Source organism: Podarcis bocagei, assembly GCF_964188305.1.
Source record: "Podarcis bocagei genome assembly, chromosome: 3".
Taxonomy (NCBI): Eukaryota; Metazoa; Chordata; class Lepidosauria; order Squamata; family Lacertidae; genus Podarcis; species Podarcis bocagei.
Genome location: NC_138127.1, coordinates 39653111 through 39674372, shown reverse-complemented (window position 1 = coordinate 39674372; position 21262 = coordinate 39653111). Strand labels below are relative to the sequence as shown.

The 21262-nt window shown below is 40.2% G+C and overlaps 1 protein-coding gene across 1 annotated transcript in view; it reads right to left on the bottom strand.

The window, feature by feature from the left end:
- NT5DC1 (5'-nucleotidase domain containing 1) overlaps nucleotides 1-21262 on the bottom strand; it is a 150749-nt gene that overhangs the window by 84129 nt on the left and 45358 nt on the right. The window lies entirely within an intron of this gene.

The window sequence follows — 21262 nt, the reverse complement described above, 5'->3', positions numbered from 1 at the left end:
GAAAAAAAATATTTTTATTTTTATTATTAATTTTAGTTCTTTGATTTTAAGACTGTTTAAGGGAGCTCGTTGGTTGGAGCTCCCAAACATTGATAGTAAGACCATAGGTTAAAACACATGCAGACGTTTCCTCTTTCAGTTTGAACAAAAAGGGCTAAGGAACTTATTTCAGCCCAAGGGCTGCATTTTCTTTGGGGGGGCTTCATGCCAGTGTTGGGCAGGGTCAGAGGGAAGAGTAGCTAGGGCAAAGAATGCTCCAATCCAACCTTCCCCCAAATAGTGGATGGTTTTTGAGAAAGAAAAAGGCACCAGAGCTCCAACAACAGAGGTAGCATCTGTTGTTGTTTAGTCGTTTAGTCGTGTCCGACTCTTCGTGACCCCATGAACCAGAGCACGCATCTAGTTGCATCTAGTTGGACCTTAAATGCTTCTATGATTAGTTCTAGAGACAATAGGTTGAATAAAAGGGGAGTCAAGGACATCTGAACCAAGAAGTTTGTGGATATGAAATGGTTAAGTCTCAAGCAAAGAGACATATCAAATAATGTCGAGCCAGTGGAGTTTACTTGCTTTCCTATCATCAGACAACATTTTCAGATCCATCTAATATTATCCAAATTGCCCTAGCTGATATAATTCCTGACTGGTAAGCAACAACTTAAAACTAAGTTTTCAGTATTAAAAGATCCTGAGCATCTTTCACCAATAATACACTTGCTGCACTCTTGGCAAGAACAATTACATATCTAAATGAGAAACTGTGGTCACAATTTCCATGATATTCTTTTCATCAGGAAAGCAACTGTGGATATGCAGCTTCTGCATCCTGCTGAAACATTTGAGAATGAGCTGTGGGAGCCTTAGAGAAAAGCAGTTGATTAAAAAAAAAAAGTTGTGATAAAAGCAGTACAACTCACCCAATTCCAGAGCATTGAAAAACTAACTAGAGATATTGAAAATGCAAAGTTATTTTTTACAAAGGGAAGGAAATGATATGAAATGCTTATCACTGTTAAGACTTTGATGTGGTTTTTGAGTCTGTTATTGGGTAAAAGTGTAGCAATTCTTGCTACACTTAGCTATTCTTAGGTAAAAGTGTAGCAAGTTGCTAGACACAATGTTCTTGCAATAGACACAATGTTTAAAATGTTTTAATGTAAATCACTGTGCATCACTCTGTGGGAAAAGAAACAAAGAACAAAACGACAACCATATTAACAACAACAACAACAACAACATATGATGATTAGCAACTGAACTAACCTGCATTTATGTTCATGTTAATTATACAGTACTTGTATAAGAGCTCTGAGTGGAAATGTAACCTCCTTAGCAAAACAGAATATGTGCCATAAAAACTTTAAAATACCTTTTACATTTACCTCATTTTGGTCACGTTTTCAGATTGCTACCACTTTCTTTCCCTGCCAGGTCTTCCGGCCTTTAAAAGCTACATTGTAGGTTTCAACAACTGAACTTTTCTTTCAGACTTGGACAAGTGGTGATGAAATGGACTCCACCTTTTGATTTTTTGCCTATCGTGCATCTGTTTATGACATGGGGCCCTGCCAAGAAATAAACTGGCAACCTAATTTGGAGGTGGGAGAAAGGAATAGCTAAGAATCCTCAGAAAACCAGTAAATTACTTTCAAAGTCATAACCCTTTTACTAAACTATGTTGTCACTGCCACCTAGTGACACTGCACTAAATTCACCAAATATTTTGTCACATACTTCAGACAGGTGGCTAATAGCACCAATAAATCATCACTGAAGGCTATAAGCAGAATTGCAGCTGAATTTCCATACTACTGGGAACACTGCACTTTTTCAATATGTTCACCTTGCCACGCAGCCTGGGGCCCAGATATCTGCAGAAGGGCTGCCTCATCCAATACCAGTCAACTCTATCCTTAAGATGGGCAGCAATCTGTCTGCATTCCCTGCCAGGATTTGAAGTGAGGGGACACAAACTGTAGGGCTCCGACTGTGGAATGATCTGACCTTGGAGGTGTGTTTGTCCCTTGCATTGTAGGGCTTCAGATGTCAACTGAAAACAGACTGCTTTTGCAGTCTGATAAATAAGAGGTGTATGCTTCTATCAGCAATGTATGTATTTCTGTTTCAGGTGTTCAGGAAAGCCCCGAAGACCCACTTCCTTTAGTCTCTTTTTCCTGCATTCTGCTAATGCTTTCGTTGGTTTATTTTAGTCTTTGCAGTTGAACTGTATTTCATTTTACTTGCATGCCATCTTGGGAGGATTTCCCGCATTAAAAGTAGCATAGAAATATTTTGAATAAATAAAAGAAAATTAACAAGTTTGATTTGGGAAAACAAATATGCAGGTCTAGAGGTACTAAAAGGTGGCTCTTTCCCCACTTGTGACAAAATAACTATATGATATGAGACTCTCCTTAGCTAAGTAGGGCCTAGATTACTGGGATGTCTAAAGTCTCTATATTTCTTTTATGCAATAGCCCAGGAATGATGTGCTCAATATGTATTTATCATGGAGGAAATATATTCATATTTCACAAAATTAATGATTATTAATTATTTGACAAAACAGCAATGTAAAACTGAGACGTCACTGTTACAGCTTTTACAAGATCTTGTGCTAAATATAGATGCTTATCTAAAGTAACTTTCCCTCCCTGAGAACCGTTTTCTTAATATGCATTTTCAATAATAACAACTGTTGACTGCAAAGTTCACTTTGGAAGAGGACCAAATACTGTTAAGAGCCAATCTGGATGGAAAACAGCAGCAATCTGGAATAGAGCTTCAGTACTTTGTTGTTTTTAACTTAAATCATATCTCAGAGGTTTCCACCTTAAAATTTTTGTTTTGCTTGATTTGAGTGACCTTTATAAGAAAACCTTAAAGTTTGTTGTCTTCTCTCGATCTTTTTTAGACCACAAACAAAAACCTATAATCCAAATTTGAGCAAATAAGCTTCAAGAAAAAGGAATTCCCCTTGTAAATTCCTGCACTCTGTGCTGCTTAGAAGCCATTCCAGACCTTTGGAAATAGTCCTTCCCACTGGATAGCAGCCAGGACCACTCAGGAAGATTCTCAAGGACCAGACTGGAAAAGCAAAGGCAACCCCTCTGTCCCAAAGCCACGCAGACAGCCATCCTTTTTGAAAACACAAAACAATGGCTGCTGTATCAAAAAAGAAAAAGACATTTTTTAATATTTTTTTTGCACAGAAACAGGCAGCAGTGGTGAAAATAGGGCAGGAGGAAACAATCCCAGCAATCACTGCCCTCCTGCACCACACATGGGGCAAGGCAGATGTCTAAGGAAAATACGGTGTTCAACAGAAACCCAGGGAATGGGTGGAATGCCCTCCAGGAGATACAGAGAACAGGTATTCATGGTAATAAATCTTCCTTTCTCCAGTGGTTTCTGGAGGGTGTTCCAGGACATCAGAATACGAAAAAACAGTATCATCCCAAGGTGGGCCAGGATCTGATCAGTGTGTATTATCTCTGCAGTATACAGACTCAAAGCAAAAGTCATGAGTTTGAAGAGTTCAGTGAAAAGCCCTGTGGGACTGCCAGCACACAAGGCTGGTCTGGGAGGTTGCTATAGCCCAGGCATCCCCAACCTGCGGCCCTCCAGATGTTTTGGCCTACAACTCCCATGATCCCTAGCTAACAGGACCAGTGGTCAGGGATGATGGGAATTGTAGTACAAAACACCTGGAGGGCCGAAGGTTGGGGATGCCTGCTATAGCCCCACTCTCTGGATATTATCCTATTCATTGGCCCTGTCTGCCCTTCAGGGATGGGGCTACTTTTGAAGTTCTGGAACACCACCCAGAAGCCATAGGAAAACAGACTGGGTTCCATTTACGCAGGACTTTATTTCTACCTTCAATTCTACCTTTTAAAAAATAATGATGTTTTAAATTATATAGCAATGTGGCCAGAAAGGAATGGCAGCGCAGAAGCAGGGCTGTACTACACAACATGAACCTGATTTTCCGTATTATTTTTTACAACTTGTCAAAATAACGTAAAAAAGTATCTGAAATTCGTATTAATAAGAAAGGGGATATAAACTTTGGCAGGAACCCTTTTCAGAAACACAGAAAACAGATGTAATGCTCAAAACGTTACACTCCTAATGCAAGCCATACTATACATCTTTATGTATAACTAACCCAGGCAGGATAAAAACTCTGCTCCACATAGCTGTAATTGCTCCCTTTTCAATGTACCTTCAAGCAAACAACATGTAAACATACTACCAAGAATAATTAGCTGTATGTGCTAGAGCTCTGAATTCAAGGGGGATGCACATTTACTGAGGAGTAAATCCAACTGAACTCAAATGGAAATTACATCTGAGTAAACATATATAGCAGGGATATGCAACCTGCGGCTCTTCAGATGTTGTTAGATGAATAATCTCTACCTATTGGCTGCAGCTGCTGAGAGATGGGAGGTCACAGCTTCCCAGCTCTGGTATACAGTATAGGATTACATTGTATGTATTTCTTGAGATTAATCATCTCCATTCACTCTACTAGCAATTTTGTGTGGCTCCATGCTTTTTGTTTCCAAAGCAAAACGGGCCAACCAAAAACAAATTAGTGGGTTATTTTTAACATGCTTGAATACAAAGAAGCATATTAGTTTGTAAATTAAAGTAATATTATTATTTTTTTAAAAAAAGAAGAAAAACAATTGCAAAATGGCTGTAGGGCAGCAAAGTGCAAAAGAGGACATGGTTCCTGAATCTTTTATCACTGTGTAGAAGAGGGAATTTCAGCATGTTTAGCTTGTCATATAATGGTCATAACCATTAAAGATTCAGAAGCCCTGTTCCCTTTTGCCTCAGGCCTCCCTAAAATTTGCCTGACATGGGCCTAGGCTCAGTGGTATTGAGGGCAGCTGAGCAGTGGAATGCTCTCATGCCCCTACCAGATGGCTTCTCAAGAGTAGGAACACACATGGAAGAGAAAGAACTTAAAGATGAGCTAGAAATCATTCAAAGTTCTATCCTCAACATGAACCTAATTTAAGTTTAGTTCACCCAGCAGTTATGGAGACCACTTTTAGATGTAGCTCAGATATTTTTTAACTAATTCAGTGAACTTTGATAAACCAAGCCAGTTTATCCAATCCCCATTGGGAGGCCCTCCTTGCAGTCGGACATATGGCTGAAAGGGAAGAGGGACTTTTTGATCATGGTGTTCAGTGCTCTGAGAGGAGATTTTGGTCCCCACATTGAAGTGTGAATTGAAGCTTGAGGTTGGTTAAGTGTTGTTGTTTTACAGATCTTCTCTTTGGTCCCCCCGCCCCCCGGAACTATTTTTAAATAGTTTTGTTCTATTGTATTTTGGATTGTTGGCTTTAGCTTAGTAAAGTGGAATAGCAGTTTTGGCGCAAATGAAGACCCCCCCCCCAATAATAACCCTAATATGCATAGGCCTCATCTGTACACAGATTGTCTTAAACCATGGTTTAATCATTAATGCACCTCTTGCTTGGTTTATTTCCGACTTACTGCTTGTTACATGTTTGAAACAAACCATGCTCTGTGTTCAGGGAGGGGTCCTAAATTCATGCACTGGAGTTATTATTCATGAACCTTGTTGGGTATTAGTGACTATAATCTGAAGTTGTGGCTAATGATAATAGCTTTTAGTAACTCACACATACCTTATTTTAGACTGATTTTGTCTAGGCTAGAAGATATCTATAAATTATCAAGCCTATATTTTACTTGTCTTGATTTGTTGTAGAAGCTGTGCAATTTTAACATTTTGACACAAGCACAGAACCAGATGCATCGCCTAACCACAGAATTGTTTTCAGCTCAGGTTGTGCTTCATTTCCAGGTAAAATATATTCATTTAACAACCCTTTTTTAAGGTGGTTGTAAATGACTTGCAGTCTGCTTAAAAGCCTAAAAAGAACCACCAGGGGGAGCAAGCTGCATTGCACATCCAGCCTCAAAGACCAATACGTACAAAATTAAGCATGAGTACAGCATTGATAACTTTTCCTGCAATCTTCTACTGCTATTCACTTGAGACGGTATGCCGTACTGGAATTTCCTTTCTGCTTTTTACAGAGGAAGGTTTTTATCTCATCAACTGTGCAATCTTGCATACTGTTTATGAGAACACGTAACCAAGAAAAAGTTATGGGATGTGGTGATATATTGATCATATGAAGCATGAGCATAATCAGTTCCCTTCACTGCACATGGCAACAGGTGTGGGATGTCTAGTCTGTAAAATCAAATTGTCCTTTATTCCTTATTCTGATTCTAGAAATGATTTTTTAAATAAATGAAAAAGTGTAATCAACATTTTCCAGTGGACTCTCTCCCATTGTTGAAAAAGAGGGACGTAGTCACACTGCCAGACACTTTTATACCACTGCAGAAATACAGAAGGCCGAAAAGGCTACTGGAACACACATAAATTATGGTTCAGTGAACTAGGGTGGAATTCAGGGTCACACTGTGCTTAACATGGGCACAAGCATTGTAGCTTGTCAGATCGAACAATGCTCACCATGTGCTGTTCTGGGGATTCTCCTAACCCTCCAGAGATAACGGGGGGGGGGGTGGCAGGGGGAGAAGGGTAAGTCCGGTTGTGCAAGAGAAAGCACAGGGCTTAGGGACTCATTAGGTGAATCCTACCCTATATTTTGTTGTAATTTAATATGAAAGAATAAAGCTGGCATCACACGCATTCTTTTTACTGGTGTTGTTCTTATTTAGATTTGGAGAAAAAGCGAGTTTCAAGCCAAGATTAAACCCTCGAGTCTCAAATAACCTAATGCAGAAGCCAGGTTTTTATGTGCCATGTCCAATTTAAATACTTTCTTACATCACTGAAAAATTCCTGGTTATGAATAATGAGGGCATTTAATTACTCTCAGTAGGACATCTGGTCTCATTAGTACAAATTCAGTATAAACCATGTAGAATTATAATAGCATTTTGTATCTCGTGTCATTCATGTTTCCAGAGGTTTTTTTAATTGATTGTGGAACTCTGGTGCCAAAATAAATGTTGAATGGCAGGACCGCTGAACTGAGACAAGTTTGTGATTGCAAGCTGTGGTTTGGGGAGGTGCACCGTGCAGTAGCGCAGCCTTCTTCAACCTTGGGGAGCCAGATTATAATGGGTGATTACCCCTTAGCTTTCGGCCGCCATCCCCGGCAGGAACAGCACACATGTGTGCCTGGCCGTTTAGGAATTTCCCTGTCCGGCAGGGCAAGGCTGCCCACCAATAAAGTAAATTTAAATTGTGGGATTATATGATGGTGTGAGCTAATGGTTAGCCACATAAGAGGGAAATAAATAATGAAGGGGATTTGAGAAGGTAGAAACATGGTGTCTGTTTTTGGTAAAGACACAAATGAGTCAGCTAGGGCGGAAAGGGAGGAAGACAGAGGGAGCATAAAAATGGAAGCATATGTAGTCAGTTCAGCTGCATATAATAAGGCTTAGATTCAAGCTGTTTTCAGCAGGGATGCGGGAGAAATTCAGTTCAGTTCACATTTAAAGGCGAACTTACTTAATTTGTACTTCCTGAAACAATATGTGAACTTCAAAATTAGCGCTTGACTTCTCTTAATTTTGCAGTACATTTCTTCAGCCAAGTAACATGCACAAAAATGTGTTTATTAGGGTAAAATGTGCATAAAAACATACTTTTTTAAAAAAAAATAGCTTACAAAACGTTATTATGCTACAGAGAATTGGTTGCAAAAAATGTGTATGTAAAGCAAATTTGTATAAGTGATGTGTACATTAAAAGAAATTTGCGCTAATATGCTGGTGAATTTTCATGAGAACTTTCAAGGATCCATAGCAAAGAAAGGAAGAATGGCCCACATGCGAATGTCACTTCATGACAATGCAATGATACTGCATGCCCAGCTATGAGGCAATCAGAATGAGAGCAATGGTTGCCCTCACCCTAGAGCAGGGTGGTCTAACTTTTCGTACCACAAGAGTACTCTGACACAGAACCTGTGGGCTGCACACTGCCTTGTTGTGTGGGGGGAAGTGAAAAAATGATGCCCCCCAGCCCTTCCACTGTCTTCCAAAAGCCAGCTAAGTGAGGATCCAGGCTTTGGGAAGGAGACAGAAGGCTCTGACGGGGTCCTAGAGCCTTCCCATCTCCTTCCCAAAGCTGGGAAAACACTAACTAGGCTTTGAGAATGAGGTAGGGCGACTCTAGGATCCTCTGAGTCTTCATTGAAAACATATTGCCAGCCAAGATACAGATTAATGCATTAAGATTGTGGTGCTTCTTTTAATGTTGATGGATGAACTTTTCCAGTGACACCTGCATTTATAGCTTGAACAAATGAAGAAGTGACTGCAATCACTGAGCTGGTGATGCTTCCTTAGTAATATCTGTAGCCACTGTAATTGTCATTTGGGAAATCGCCCTAAGAATAGAGAGGTAGGCATAAAAATGTTCTATACTGAACTGCTGATCTACAGAGCAGCAAAGTACATTTAATCCATGTGCTATTTCAGAGCACAATACAGCAAGGAATCTTGTTCTAAACCAAACATTTAGGCCTATATTCAGTAAAAGTATTGTTTTGGTTTCAACATGGTAGAAGGTGTAGAAGAGACCACATGAGGAAAATATATTTTGACTGAAGGTTAAGAGAAATCTTGTGTTACCAGTGTTAAGTAAATATATTACACTGGAAAAGGAGTGTATTTAATTTGAAAGAACTGACTACAGGAAATAATCTTCTATAGGAACATTTAAAAAATAAATAAATCTTAAAACTCGTTTTCCTGGAATGCAAGCAATTTGAGCTATATATTTTGAAAGTAAGAATAGGAGTCAGAGTTGCAGTTTTCGGCAATAGAAGTTATTATTAAGGAACAATTTACTCAATCTAGGAAATGAAAGAAACCAAAAGACTGTTGTGTATAGCTTCTGGGTGTTATTCTAAGTCTTTAAAACACATTAACATAACTTAAGGTTCAGATGTTTAATAACCACTGGCTTCAGTTTCTTTGTAAGGGAGTGGAATATATCAAAATAAATTGTAGAACAATCAATTGCCATCACCTTTGGTGACCTGAGTATATTGGGAAATATTTCAGGGAGCACAATCCTAATTCTTGCAAATACGTGGCAAATAAGTGGGGTTCAAAGATCCACTAGAATGCTGAAGGAACCTCTGTGCATACATGGAAAGGGTCTGGTATTACAGATCTGGAAGGTGCCCCACAATTCAAGAGTGGAGGGGGTATGGGAGAAGGGACTATGGTGAGAGTGAAGAACCTGAAAAAATATTGTTGTACATAGCTGGGGTGGGGAGTAGCCTTTATTCAATCAAAAACTCTTCAGATTTCCATGCTGAACTTGCTGTCCACAGATTAAACTGCCTATTAACTTATAATGTGGAATGCTTTTTTTCACGCACAGGAGCTGTCTATCTGAATAAGAAGTAAAGCATGTAACTAAGTATTTGAGAGTTCTTGCTATGGCAATCCTGCAATATCCAAATATCCTTTTGCAACTTCAAATACGACAGAACTAACTGTGATCTATCTGAGCAAAATGTGCACTTCAGTTACATACGGGACCTCCTCTCCTGGTATGCCCCACAGAGGAACCTACGGTCTGCAAATAAAAACATCCTGAAGGTCCCAGGCCACCGAGAGGTTAGGCTGGCCTCAACTAGAGCCAGGGCCTTCTTGGCTGCGGCTCCAATCTGGTGGAACACTCTGTCACAAGAGACTAGGGCCCTGCGGGACCTGACATCTTTCCGCAGGGCCTGCAAGACAGAGTTGTTCCGCCAGGCCTTTGGTCAGGGCGCAGCCTGACTCCCTCCTCTGGCAATCTGCACAGAATTTTGCTTAATGGTTGCCATCAATTTGATTTTAATTAATTTTTATAATGAAATGTTATAATGAAATGAAATTTTATAATGAAATGTTTTTAGAATGTTGGATGATTTGATTGTTGTTAGCCGCCCTGAGCCCAGCTTCGCCTGGGGAGGGCGGGATATAAATAAAATTTATTTATTATTAGACATACTTAATAAGACCAAATGGAAAAGAAAAAGTAAGGAGTGGCAAGTGGGTTGGGGGATAAATCTGAAATCGGTTTCTCTCACCAACACCTTTGACTGCTGTTCGATTCTGTTTGAATTCAAAGGAGTGCATACTGTGGCATATAGATATCCCACAATCTATTCTGAATTTTTCTTTTCAGTTTGTCGTAGTTTATTTCCACTGCAGTCTAAAGATTTAGTTATGGTTGTATTTGGCCAGAGATTTTGAAAAGCAGCTATTTGTCCTGAGTGCCCAGCTTGGAATGCCTCAAATCCACTTAAAATCAAATTGTCTGTAGTTAATCTGACAAGAAAATGCATTAGTCAGCCAGTAGTAAGACAAACAGAGAGGGGTGTATTTCAAAAGTCTAAAGGACATATTTAAAGGAAGTTTTGATATAAAAGTCTAATATAACTGGTGACAGTCATCAGCCATTCTAACTGACAAGTGCTTCACTTAAAAAGGAAATGCCAATTGCCTATAGCTTTAATGCGTATGTCTTTAATGTTGTATTAAGTGTAGAGTGGCTATGCCTCCTACACTACCTATACAGGCAACAGGTCTCTATTGGAATGCATCCTGTGTAGGGCTATCCAGCCCAAGTTAGTTTTAAAGATAAAGAATCACAATAGGAGAAGGGTTTTTGAAGTTGCTGTCAACAGTTAGCACCTGGGCATCAAACTGAACATCAAACACACCACTTCTTAGTCTTTCCCACAATAATTTATTAATTATAGCAATTATTTCTACATTTGTAGCTATATATAAAATTAGCACGTGCAAATTTTATTGAAATACATGGCCTCTTTTCTCCACTTTTTAAATTTTTGGGTGATGTGTAAGTGACCACATTATAGATGGGCTAATGATCATTACTGCTCTTAAAGGAAGCTAGAGGTCTATGAACAAAATTTTAATATAGCATTAGAAGCAGGGAGAAGCATGGGGTCTGGAAATGATGAATTAGAAAGACCTATCCACACAAAAGCACTACGTACTTGTGCTTATGAGTTACCATTAGAAGCCATGCTGACAAGTAGAAATACCCATTTAGAAACCACAGGTGTGTCACGAGGGTTGACAGGCAGGTTGGAAACTAGGTAGCTATTTATCTCCAAAAATAACTGATCACCCCTGGCAGATGGCCTATCCGCAAGCCTGCATTTAAGAAGCTCTCATAATGCAACAGGACAGCTTTTGGACATGTAAGCTAAGCCCAACATCCAGATAAACCTGAAATTTGATTCTGTAATGGCTCCTTACTGTTTTTGCAGTAAGCGGTGGTTGCGGCCCAACGCAGCACCCTCCGACTCAGCCGGCACGAAGGCTCACGGGTTCCCGCTAAAGCCGCTATTCAAAGGAGCCTATCTGTGGTGGCCTGGGGGCATGGCTTGGGGATCAGACCTGGCTGAAGCAGGCTTCACTCAGGTCTGCTCCCCAGCTATTCATCCTGGCCAGGTCTGCTCAAGGCAGCCCAGTTGACTGGGGGTGCCCCCTTCTCCCCCCCTTTTAAAAATAGTTCCTTACTGCTTTAATCATTTTCTTTTCAGTGTACAGTGGTACTTCGGGTTACATATGCTTCAGGTTACAGACGCTTCAGGTTACAGACTCTGCTAACCCAGAAATATCAGGATGAGAACAGAAATCGCGCTGAAGCGGCATGGCAGCAGTGGGAGGCCTCATTAGCTAAAGTGGTGCTTCAGGTTAAGAATAATAATAATTTATTATTTGTACCCCGCCCATCTGGCTGGGTTTCCCCAGCCACTCTGGGTGGCTTCCACAAAGACCAAAAATACACTAAGATGTCACACATTAAAAACTTCCCTGAAGTTAAGATGTCTTCTGAATGTCAGGTAGTTATTTATCTCTTTGACATCTGCTGGGAGGGCGTTCCACAGGGCGGGTGCCACTACCGAGAAGGCCCTCTGCCTGGTTCCCTGTAGCTTTGCTTCTCGCAATGAGGGAACCGCCAGAAGGCCCTCACCGCTGGACCTCAGCGTCTGGGCAGAGATGAGGGTGGAGATGCTCCTTCAGGTATACTGAAGTTTCACGTTAAGAACGGGCCTCCAGAACGAATTAAGTTCTTATCCCGAGGTACCACTGTAATGGGCTTTGTTGTAATCTTTGATGGTTGCCAAATTTGGAGCAGGAAGGAATTTCCCCTGCGCTGTAGGTTTCGCCTTCCCCAAACCAGTAGTCACAACTATGGCACTTTAGGACTTGGACGGAATCCTATAGTCTTTCATCCAATTGGGGTGCTGGTGAAGTGGTGACTCACCCCTCACCCCCTTTCTCTGCAGCAGCGATAACAGGATACCCTGTTAGAGGGAAGTCTCTGTCCAAAGAGCCAGTTGCATGGGGCCAGTGGGTCATAGAGCTTCTCTCAGCGTTTGGGGGAACCATCTGTGTAAACCTGAGTTTTGCTATGGACTCGCCTTCCCAAATAGACCCTGTCATGCCTCAAACCCCCCGCTGGGGGCTAAGAGGGATATACGCCCAATGCCTATGCCAAGGCTAACCTACACCTGAAAATCAATAAAGCTGTGTCCATTTTAAATCCCAGACAGTCGTCGTGTCCATTCATTTACTCCACTTTCAGTTTCAGGCACACCGGGGTGGGGGACTCTGTGGCTGGGCACAAAGCTTAAACACAGCATGGGACACTTTTACCGCCACCCCATCTACATATATAGATGGGATTTACTAGTTAGAAAAGAAAGAGGTTTCTTAGCCATGGTATTCCTGTTCCATTGTAAATAGGGATGGCAAAATAAATGGCATATCCTTCTTTAAGTGAAGACAAGGGATCAGATGCAGAAGAATTCCCATTCCCTTGCCACTCCTCTTACAGAGCCACTGGCTGCTTAGAAGCAGCAGCAACAAAACAATATTCCCTTCTGGAATTGACTAAGAAGGCAGACCCATCATTCAGTAGCCAGCGTATGATTCAGCTTAGCTTTGGGGGGGGGGGGGATCTGAAACCTTACGGAAAAAAGGTCCTTTGGAGAAAACGAAGAACTGGTTCATTTTAGCCTTCCTGATATGCCTCTTGAATGCCTTTGTGAATCGAGACTATTGAAAGACTAGCTTTGAAAGGAGGAAAGTGGGAATTGTTAGGAAGTGTTTCTCCCTCTAACAGTGGACATCTTCCACACAACTTAAAGGTAGGACAAGGCAAAATGCATGAAGGCATATGCTTACAGTGCACAGTCTATCATTAAGAGTAACCTCTTCTTCTTTTAAAATTTTTATTTACAAAATTAAGGTAAAATAGATTGTTTTGAGAAAACCATCCCTAGGACAGAGGGAATTATCTATAACAACATACGACAAGCCATGACTGAGATATGCTGCTTTATGATTTTTAAAAAGCCAAATTCGAAAAAGCGCATTGCTGCTGTAAGTAGGAAAAAGTACATTCCGTTCCTTAAACAAAAATAATATCCCAGAAGGTCTGCTCACAAACATACTTAAGTCTGTTCAATTTGTTTGAAATTTAATAGCTGCACAGTAAAGCTTTCATACTTCATGTAATGTACTTCTTTTTAAAAAAATGATGGGGAAGAAAATCTCTGTTCTTATTCACATATGCTGGTGATGCACTGGAATGCATTTCAGGTAAGAATGGGCTGCCTCAGTTACAACTTCAGTTCTAAATCCCATTTCTGTTCCTCCAAATGACCTGTGTTATTTGGTAAACAACCTGTACTTCCACAAAAAGGCACTATTCCATCTCTTTATTTAGGTTAATGACCGGTATTAAAGGCACTGGAAGGACAACACACTATTCAGGGATAGCAACATCACATACAATGCCACTGCCCAATGTCCTAAACAAACAAAGTAAAACTAAAACCCTTTAAACAGTGTCAACTCAATATATTTAAATACTTGGCAATGCCAACATTCTAAATGTATACAACGGAAGCGCTTTTAAAGTGATTCTGCTGCCACTAGTCGCGAACATGAAAAAAATAAATAGGCTGGTTCAGCATGTTTATTATAAGCTTCCTAGTACAACATACCAGACTTTTAATTCCCCATTAAAGGCAAACTATCTGCTTTGAAGTAAAAGCTACTGTTTAATCTTTTTCTCTTTTCAACAGTTCTTAAATCCGTCTTGTCTATTTTGTGTTAGAATGTAGCCAAAACAAAGGGGCTGGAAAGGAACTATTTGTGGCTTCAAGGCTTTTTCTTTCCTTTACCTTTTTTTCCTTTTGGTCGTGGTCTAGTAGTGAAAACAGCTCACTTCCCCAAAATTAATTTTATGCACAGCTAATCACTTTGGATTGAAGCCTGGGCTGCCTTTGAGTCTCAGACTTTTATCTTGGGTGCTTATCCTTGTATCCAACCATACAATGACTTTTAAAAAACTTAGAATTGCCTCTTGAGCAGACAAAATAAGATCCCACGACTACCTTATTAACATTACAAACAAGCCTTTTATTATGAGCTATAATAACAACAACCCATAACATTTCCAAGGGACACAATGTAGCTAATTTTTTTTTAAAAATGGATCTTATCAGTGACTTTAAAACATAGAATGCTATCTAAATCACACTCAGAGCAGATCCACTGGAATCAATGGACTTAAGTTAGAGGACTCAGCTACATTAGCCATGTTACAATGCTATAACTGTGTTATAAACATGCAACACCAGATGGCACTGTAGAGCACAAAACTTTGTGATTTTACAGTCTCTCCCCCGCCCCGCCCCCGCTTTTGTTATAATGTCTTAATTTATGACTTATTTATAGGATGTTTTCCCTGTGTGTAGATTCAGCCTCTGAGTAACTTAGTCAGATATCACCCAGATTCTCCCAGGAATTCTGCCTTGGGCCAAAACTGGTCTTGCCCCCCCCTTCCTCTAAGCATTCCTATAGGGTATCTATTATTGATGCCCAACAGGTGTAGTTGCCTGCTTTCCTTTTGCCCCAACTTTGACATATCCATCAGTCTGCTAAGGCATTAGCCAGGATCCTTAACTGTGAGGGAGTTGTGGGTGGGCTTCATACTTTAAGGGACCTCAGGGGCAGAGGCAGGGAATGTCTCATCTCAAGGAAAGGGACAGTACTCTGCCTTGGTGATAATGGCAGGGAGGTGGTAGTTGACGAAATGCTGTGAGCTGTGGATGGCCAGGGCTGCTTCCTAACCTGACTCAGCAGCCAGGGTTGAGTCAAGAATTCTGGAAACACACAGGCTGCGAGAAATAGGAGCCTCTGAAGCTCTGCCCAAGAAAAGTGGTGGCCATTGTACACCCACTTTTGGTGTCTGGCATGTATCTTTGTTCATCTTTGAGACGATAATAGCTTGTTCCCTTCATGAATTACTATGGGTCTTTATTTGTTCTGATTTGGATGTCTGAGAGGAAGGCTTAGATTGGCATTCAAAGGAAGTTGTATGGAATAATTACAAAGAACAAGGGAAAGGGTTAATAAACCAGAATCACAACTTATTGACCCAATAATATTTTACAGTTGTTACTTTCAAAGTCTAGCTGGCCAGGAAAATAATATACAATACAGGCCTACGCATATTTCTGTAACAGGTTTGGTAATTTATTTTTGAAAGGTCACTCCCCTCAAAGCTAAACAAGAAAACCTCTTCTTATTAGGGAAACTAATTTTGCAGGCAGAGCTTATATGTTGTAGATTTTTATATATATCCCTAACTGTTTCCCTTGTGACAGCATTTTGTTCACATCATTCTTAACTATCAGTGAAAATTGTGCACAGTTTTGTGTTAACCAGTTATGGAAAAAATGTGGGTCATGAGAAAGTCACCTGTGTTATTTCCATCTACTATGAAAATATTGGCAACACTTATATTCACACGTAGATACATAACTATTTCCAAGCTCACATACTGTAAAACCTGGTGATATACCCTAGTGGCATTTCTTTAAATTCACAAGCTTTAAACAGAAGAGCATGTTGTTTTTTCCATCTGAGTTTTCACATTAACAGCATTTGTCATCATCTCAAAATTAAACATCACCTTTAAACATACAAGGAAATGTGGTATTTCCCTGTTTATCCAATCCCTGCACTCCATATACTACTGAGAATAAGCTGCTGTGGTTCAAGTTCCTATTCTCTTAGTTCAAGACAACATGGCTATGGAACTGATCAAATTGCCTGTTTGCCATTCTCCTGCTCCCCAATATTTACTCCTCACTATTTTCAGTAGAATGTTTTCTCCACCTAATACAGATGCACTTTTTTGAAAAGTGTGAATAAAATCTCTTGGCAAATTGTTTAGGCACCTGGTTTTTTATATTGGTGATGGCAACTTGCAGATAAACTGTTCTTACATGGCATGAGAAGAATTTAAATTACCGTAAATCAATACAACCTGAATTTGGTGGAAGTGATTGATTCCCACATGAAAATAATGATAGTTCAGAAGTGCCCTGAGGCTCTGTACAGGAAATCAGAGCCTTCTCCTCATCCAACAACTTCCAGGAAGTATTGCAAATTTACCAGCAATACTTATTTCCTCAAACCTATTGCCTGGACCTTGCCTGCCTTAGAAGCAGAACTGGCTGTGTTAACTCACAGGCGAAGATTTCCATTGCATGTTCTTGAAGTGAACACCATCATTGTGGAAGAAGAGATTCCTGTCTTTAAGCACATGGTAAAACCACCCCTAGAAACAGGAACACTTTCAGGTTGGATGGCATCCCTTTACCAATTGGAAGTCTCCTACTAAGGAATGTGTGAGTCAGCAATCTCAGGCATCTGCAAACAAGAGTGTACAAAGCCATATACATTTGAATAAAATGAATGTGGGGGGGGGGGACAAGCATTACAGCAGCAAGAGAAAGAAAAGACAATCATTACATGGAATGTTACTTATTTTGTGTTGGAAAGGTTTAAAACATAAAACCCTCTTGAAGAAAAGGTTAGGCGAAACATGTGTGCTTTAAAATAAAGCACAGATGTAAAAATTATTTGGTTCAAAGAGCTGCTTCAATTTTATTGAAGGGGTTGGGAATGCCTTGTGAATATTGACATTTGAAAAATGAAAGAGCAGGCCCTTATACGATATACCAAAACACTTACTGTATTTTGTCCTGCCAGTTTCATGTGTGCCATGGGCCCCCCCTTGAGCATGTGAAACTAGTTGCAGGCGTCTTTGGGTGCCCACCTGCATATTCCTGACATTAAAATGCTAGCTGCTTTCTACAAAACGGCTTCCTAATATTCTCATGTGCTCTTTGCCACTGCATTTCTCTTGGCAAAGGAAGAGAAAGTAGGAAGTCAAATGTTAAGCGAGGAAATTACAACACATAAAGTTCAAGCTACTATTAAAAGTTGTATTGCAAAAGGCAACCTGCCAGTGAGCTCAGTTGGTTAGAGTGTGATGCTGGTTAGAGTGTGATGCTGGTTAGAGTGTGGCCTTGCTCCCCTTACGCATTGAGAACAGGGTGCTGGACTAAATAGGCCAGCAGGTTCCTTTTATGTTCTTATCAATTTAAACTATGCCAGTATTAGGATATGACATTAAAACCACAGGTCTCTGTTTCCAAAGGAGCAGCTAAAAGTGGGTTAATTAAAGCTGGATAGAAGGGACAAGGAAGGAGCATGCAGTTCCATTGCTCATTCCCTTTCTAAACAAGATGGGAACTGAGGATCCAATTTGATGATTTGTGCCTGCAGACTTTCAGCATTTTCATTCCCACGTGGAAAAGTACTTCATCGTCACTACCGGAAACCGCTCTGTTAAGTGTGAGTGGGACCATGCAACACCAGACCATGTAACTACATAACCCAAACATTACAGGTCAGGACTAAGAAGAGTCTAATATTGGACTGCAGTAACTGTTAGTCACCTTTGTGAATCAGATAAAATCAGATGAGCAGCAGAGCAAGACAGACTAGCCAGGAGCAGGGACCGAGCAATGGGAGCTCACTCCGTTGTGGGGATTCGAACCACTGACCTTCTGATCGGCAAGTCCTGGGCTCTGTGGTTTAACTCACAGCACCACCCATGTCCCTTTTAAACTTCTGTACATATGTGCAATTTCACATGTATGAGAAGAACTACTGACATCAAGGACGATATTTAGAAATACTATACCATTAACAGAACAAGACAGAAGTAAATAATTTAAAGTAAATTCAGGTGATCTCAGAATGATTCTTTTTCACAGCGTTATGGTATTAACTGGGCAAAAAAGAGAGAAAAGAAATAAGTACTAGTGTGAGCTAGACTGTGGGTGACCAAACATCCCACTCAAAGACTGAAGTGACAAGAAAATAGCTGCATACATGAGATTTTAGGTGGTGCCTGACATTTCCTTTTTCATGTATCATAATATCATCCGCTGATGCCATGTGGCAAAAATGTGGATTGCCACAAGTACTGTGTATTGAACGGACACACCCTTGTCTGCATAAATCTTTTAAGGATAAAACATGAAACACAACTAGCTCTGTTTTAAAACCGAATGGAGTGAAAAAAAGACACAAAGTTGATTTTCTGTCAAAAATAGGTACAGTGTTTTACTCAAAGGTATTTAGAGCTTAACCTTGTAAAATATCAAGCCTTTATGAAGTAGTTGAAGCAAAATAAACAAGCTATATTTCATAAGCAAAGGTCAGTTGAAACTAAAAAAGAACCCCACGTTTATTAAACGTAAATAAAAAAGTAACTATATTAGTAATGGGAACATATTTATAATACCTCATTATTCATAAGCTGTAGGGTTGTGCCTACTTTTAAACTAAAAGCTACTTTTAGAATCTGGGAAAAATGTGGTGTAAGGATTTTGTATAATTAACAATTATTAGAATGAATAAAAATAAGAAATTAAAATAATGACCTTCTCTCCACAATATTTCAGCTAAGTTAGTTTTTCTGCTAACTATTGCTCCCTTTTGCCTTGTGAATATTGACACAGACTGGGATTTATATTTATAAAACACCACATTTAGATGCAAATTCTAACCCTCTACCTGGGAGGAAGTCCAATTGAACTCAGTAGGACTTCTGAATAATCATCCATAGGATTATGCTGTCAATTCAATATCTGGTTTTGGACACTTTGTAAGCATGTGCCCTAAGATTGTAAAGCGCATAATGAAATGCATTCTAATATTAAGGTATTACAGCGTGATTAAACCAACATGGGAATGGGGTAGTAATGATCTACAAAGGGGAAAAGATATAAGTGAGGGGTGTGTTTAACAGGACCATCACCACTCCATAAACACAGAGCCACCCACTTCCTTTCTCATATACACCTTCTCCCCTGCACCCATATACACCCCCTTTCACCCAGTGGGTGGGAGGAGTCAGGAGTGGAACAATTCAGCCACTGGTATGTCATTATCCTCTCTTTTATTCATAATGGAAATGTCCCTGTCCCTAATAAAGATACCCTTTGACAAGAATGCTGCCAAGCATTTAAAAAACTTGGGGCACAGGCCTCTGGAATATTTTTTCCTAAAATCTGCATGTGCTAATTTATATGCATAGATGCAAATGTAGATAAATTTTCAGGAGAAGGAAACCAACTCTGGTTCTTCCTGTCAGGGCTCACACTTATACAGAGCGCCAAGAAGATTATATGATCCCAGTACACTAGGTTGAATCCAACTGAGGCTGCACATCCACTATACCTTTAAAACACTGTCATTTACCTTTCACAGAGTTACAACTCCCAACAACCCTTAGCAAACTACTATGCCTTACTGTGAGTAAATGAAATCAATAGCAGTATAGCATCTAGATCAAGGGAAGTAATAGTGCCACTGTATTCTGCTCAGACCTCATCTGGAGTACTGTGTCCAGTTCTGGGCACCACAATTCAAGTAGGACACTGACAAACTGGAACGTGTCCAGAGGAGGGCAACCAAAATGGTCAAAGGCCTGGAAACGATGCCTTATGAAGAACTGCTAAGGGAGCTGGGCATGTTTAGCCTGGAGAAGAGGAGGTTAAGGGGTGATATGATAGCCATGTTCAAATATATAAAAGGATGCCATATAGAGGAGGGAGAAAGGTTGTTTTCTGCTGCTCCAGAGAAGCGGACACGGAGCAATGGATCCAAACTACAAGAAAGAAGATTCCACCTAAACATTAGGAAGAACTTCCTGACAGTAAGAGCTGTTCGACAGTGGAATTTGCTGCCAAGGAGTGTGGTGGAGTCTCCTACTTTGGAGGTCTTTAAGCAGAGGCTTGACAACCATATGTCAGGAGTGCTCTGATGGTGTTTCCTGCTTGGCAGGGGGTTGGACTTGATGGCCCTTGTGGTCTCTTCCAACTCTATGATTCTATGATTCTATGATTCAATAGATGTGACTAACTTAAGTCTATTGATTTCAGTGGGTCTCCTTGAAATAAGTTAGATGACAACTCTCTGTATGTGGATTGATCCTTCTACCCAACCCATGATCTACGTGCAATATCTGCTGTTTAAGTACATATTAAAAACTAAAAGAAATATTCCCCAACATCTAGCATGACTTCTCTCTTCCTGACACATTTACTTTAACTTCCTCATCCTATCCAGCTGTTTATGTACTTACAAGTCCCCTGTCATTTGTCAATACCTTCCACACATAATATCCAGCAACTGCAAGGTGGGAAAATGCCCTAAGAAAATTGGTCCAAGCCCTTTCCACTTTCAGCTATTTATTCAAAACTGACTGACAGCAGGTGGGGACCATATCTGGACTCTGGGCTGGGTGCTGCCCACCAAAGTTAAAAGATGGAACAAACTGCAAATCTCAAAATGGAAAACCTACTGACGGGATGGTAAAAAGAAAGAAAGAACTGAAATCTGAATGATTATTGGCTTCATGTTCACTTCAGGAGGCTACAACTAAAATGAGGATCAGATCGTGCAGCTCTCTGAAGAACACAAGCTACACCAAGCCTGCCAAATGACTATGCATTAGTGCTGTAATCCCTTCCGCCTTTTAGGCTGCTGTAATGAAATCTTCTCATGCTAAAAAATAATAATCTAATATTTGTGCTTGAAGGCTTCTGGAATATTTCTGAAAAGGTGAATGAGGTTATGTGGAGGGGCATGCAGGGATGGGTGTATTTGCATTTACAAATAGATCTTGCATCCTGAGTTTGTTTCTGTTCTTGGCTGGTAGGTTTCACAGCAGGTATTTTGTTTTCCATTTTTGAAGCGCTATTTTGTTGTTGCTGGTTTTAGAAGGGTTTTTTTTCCAGTT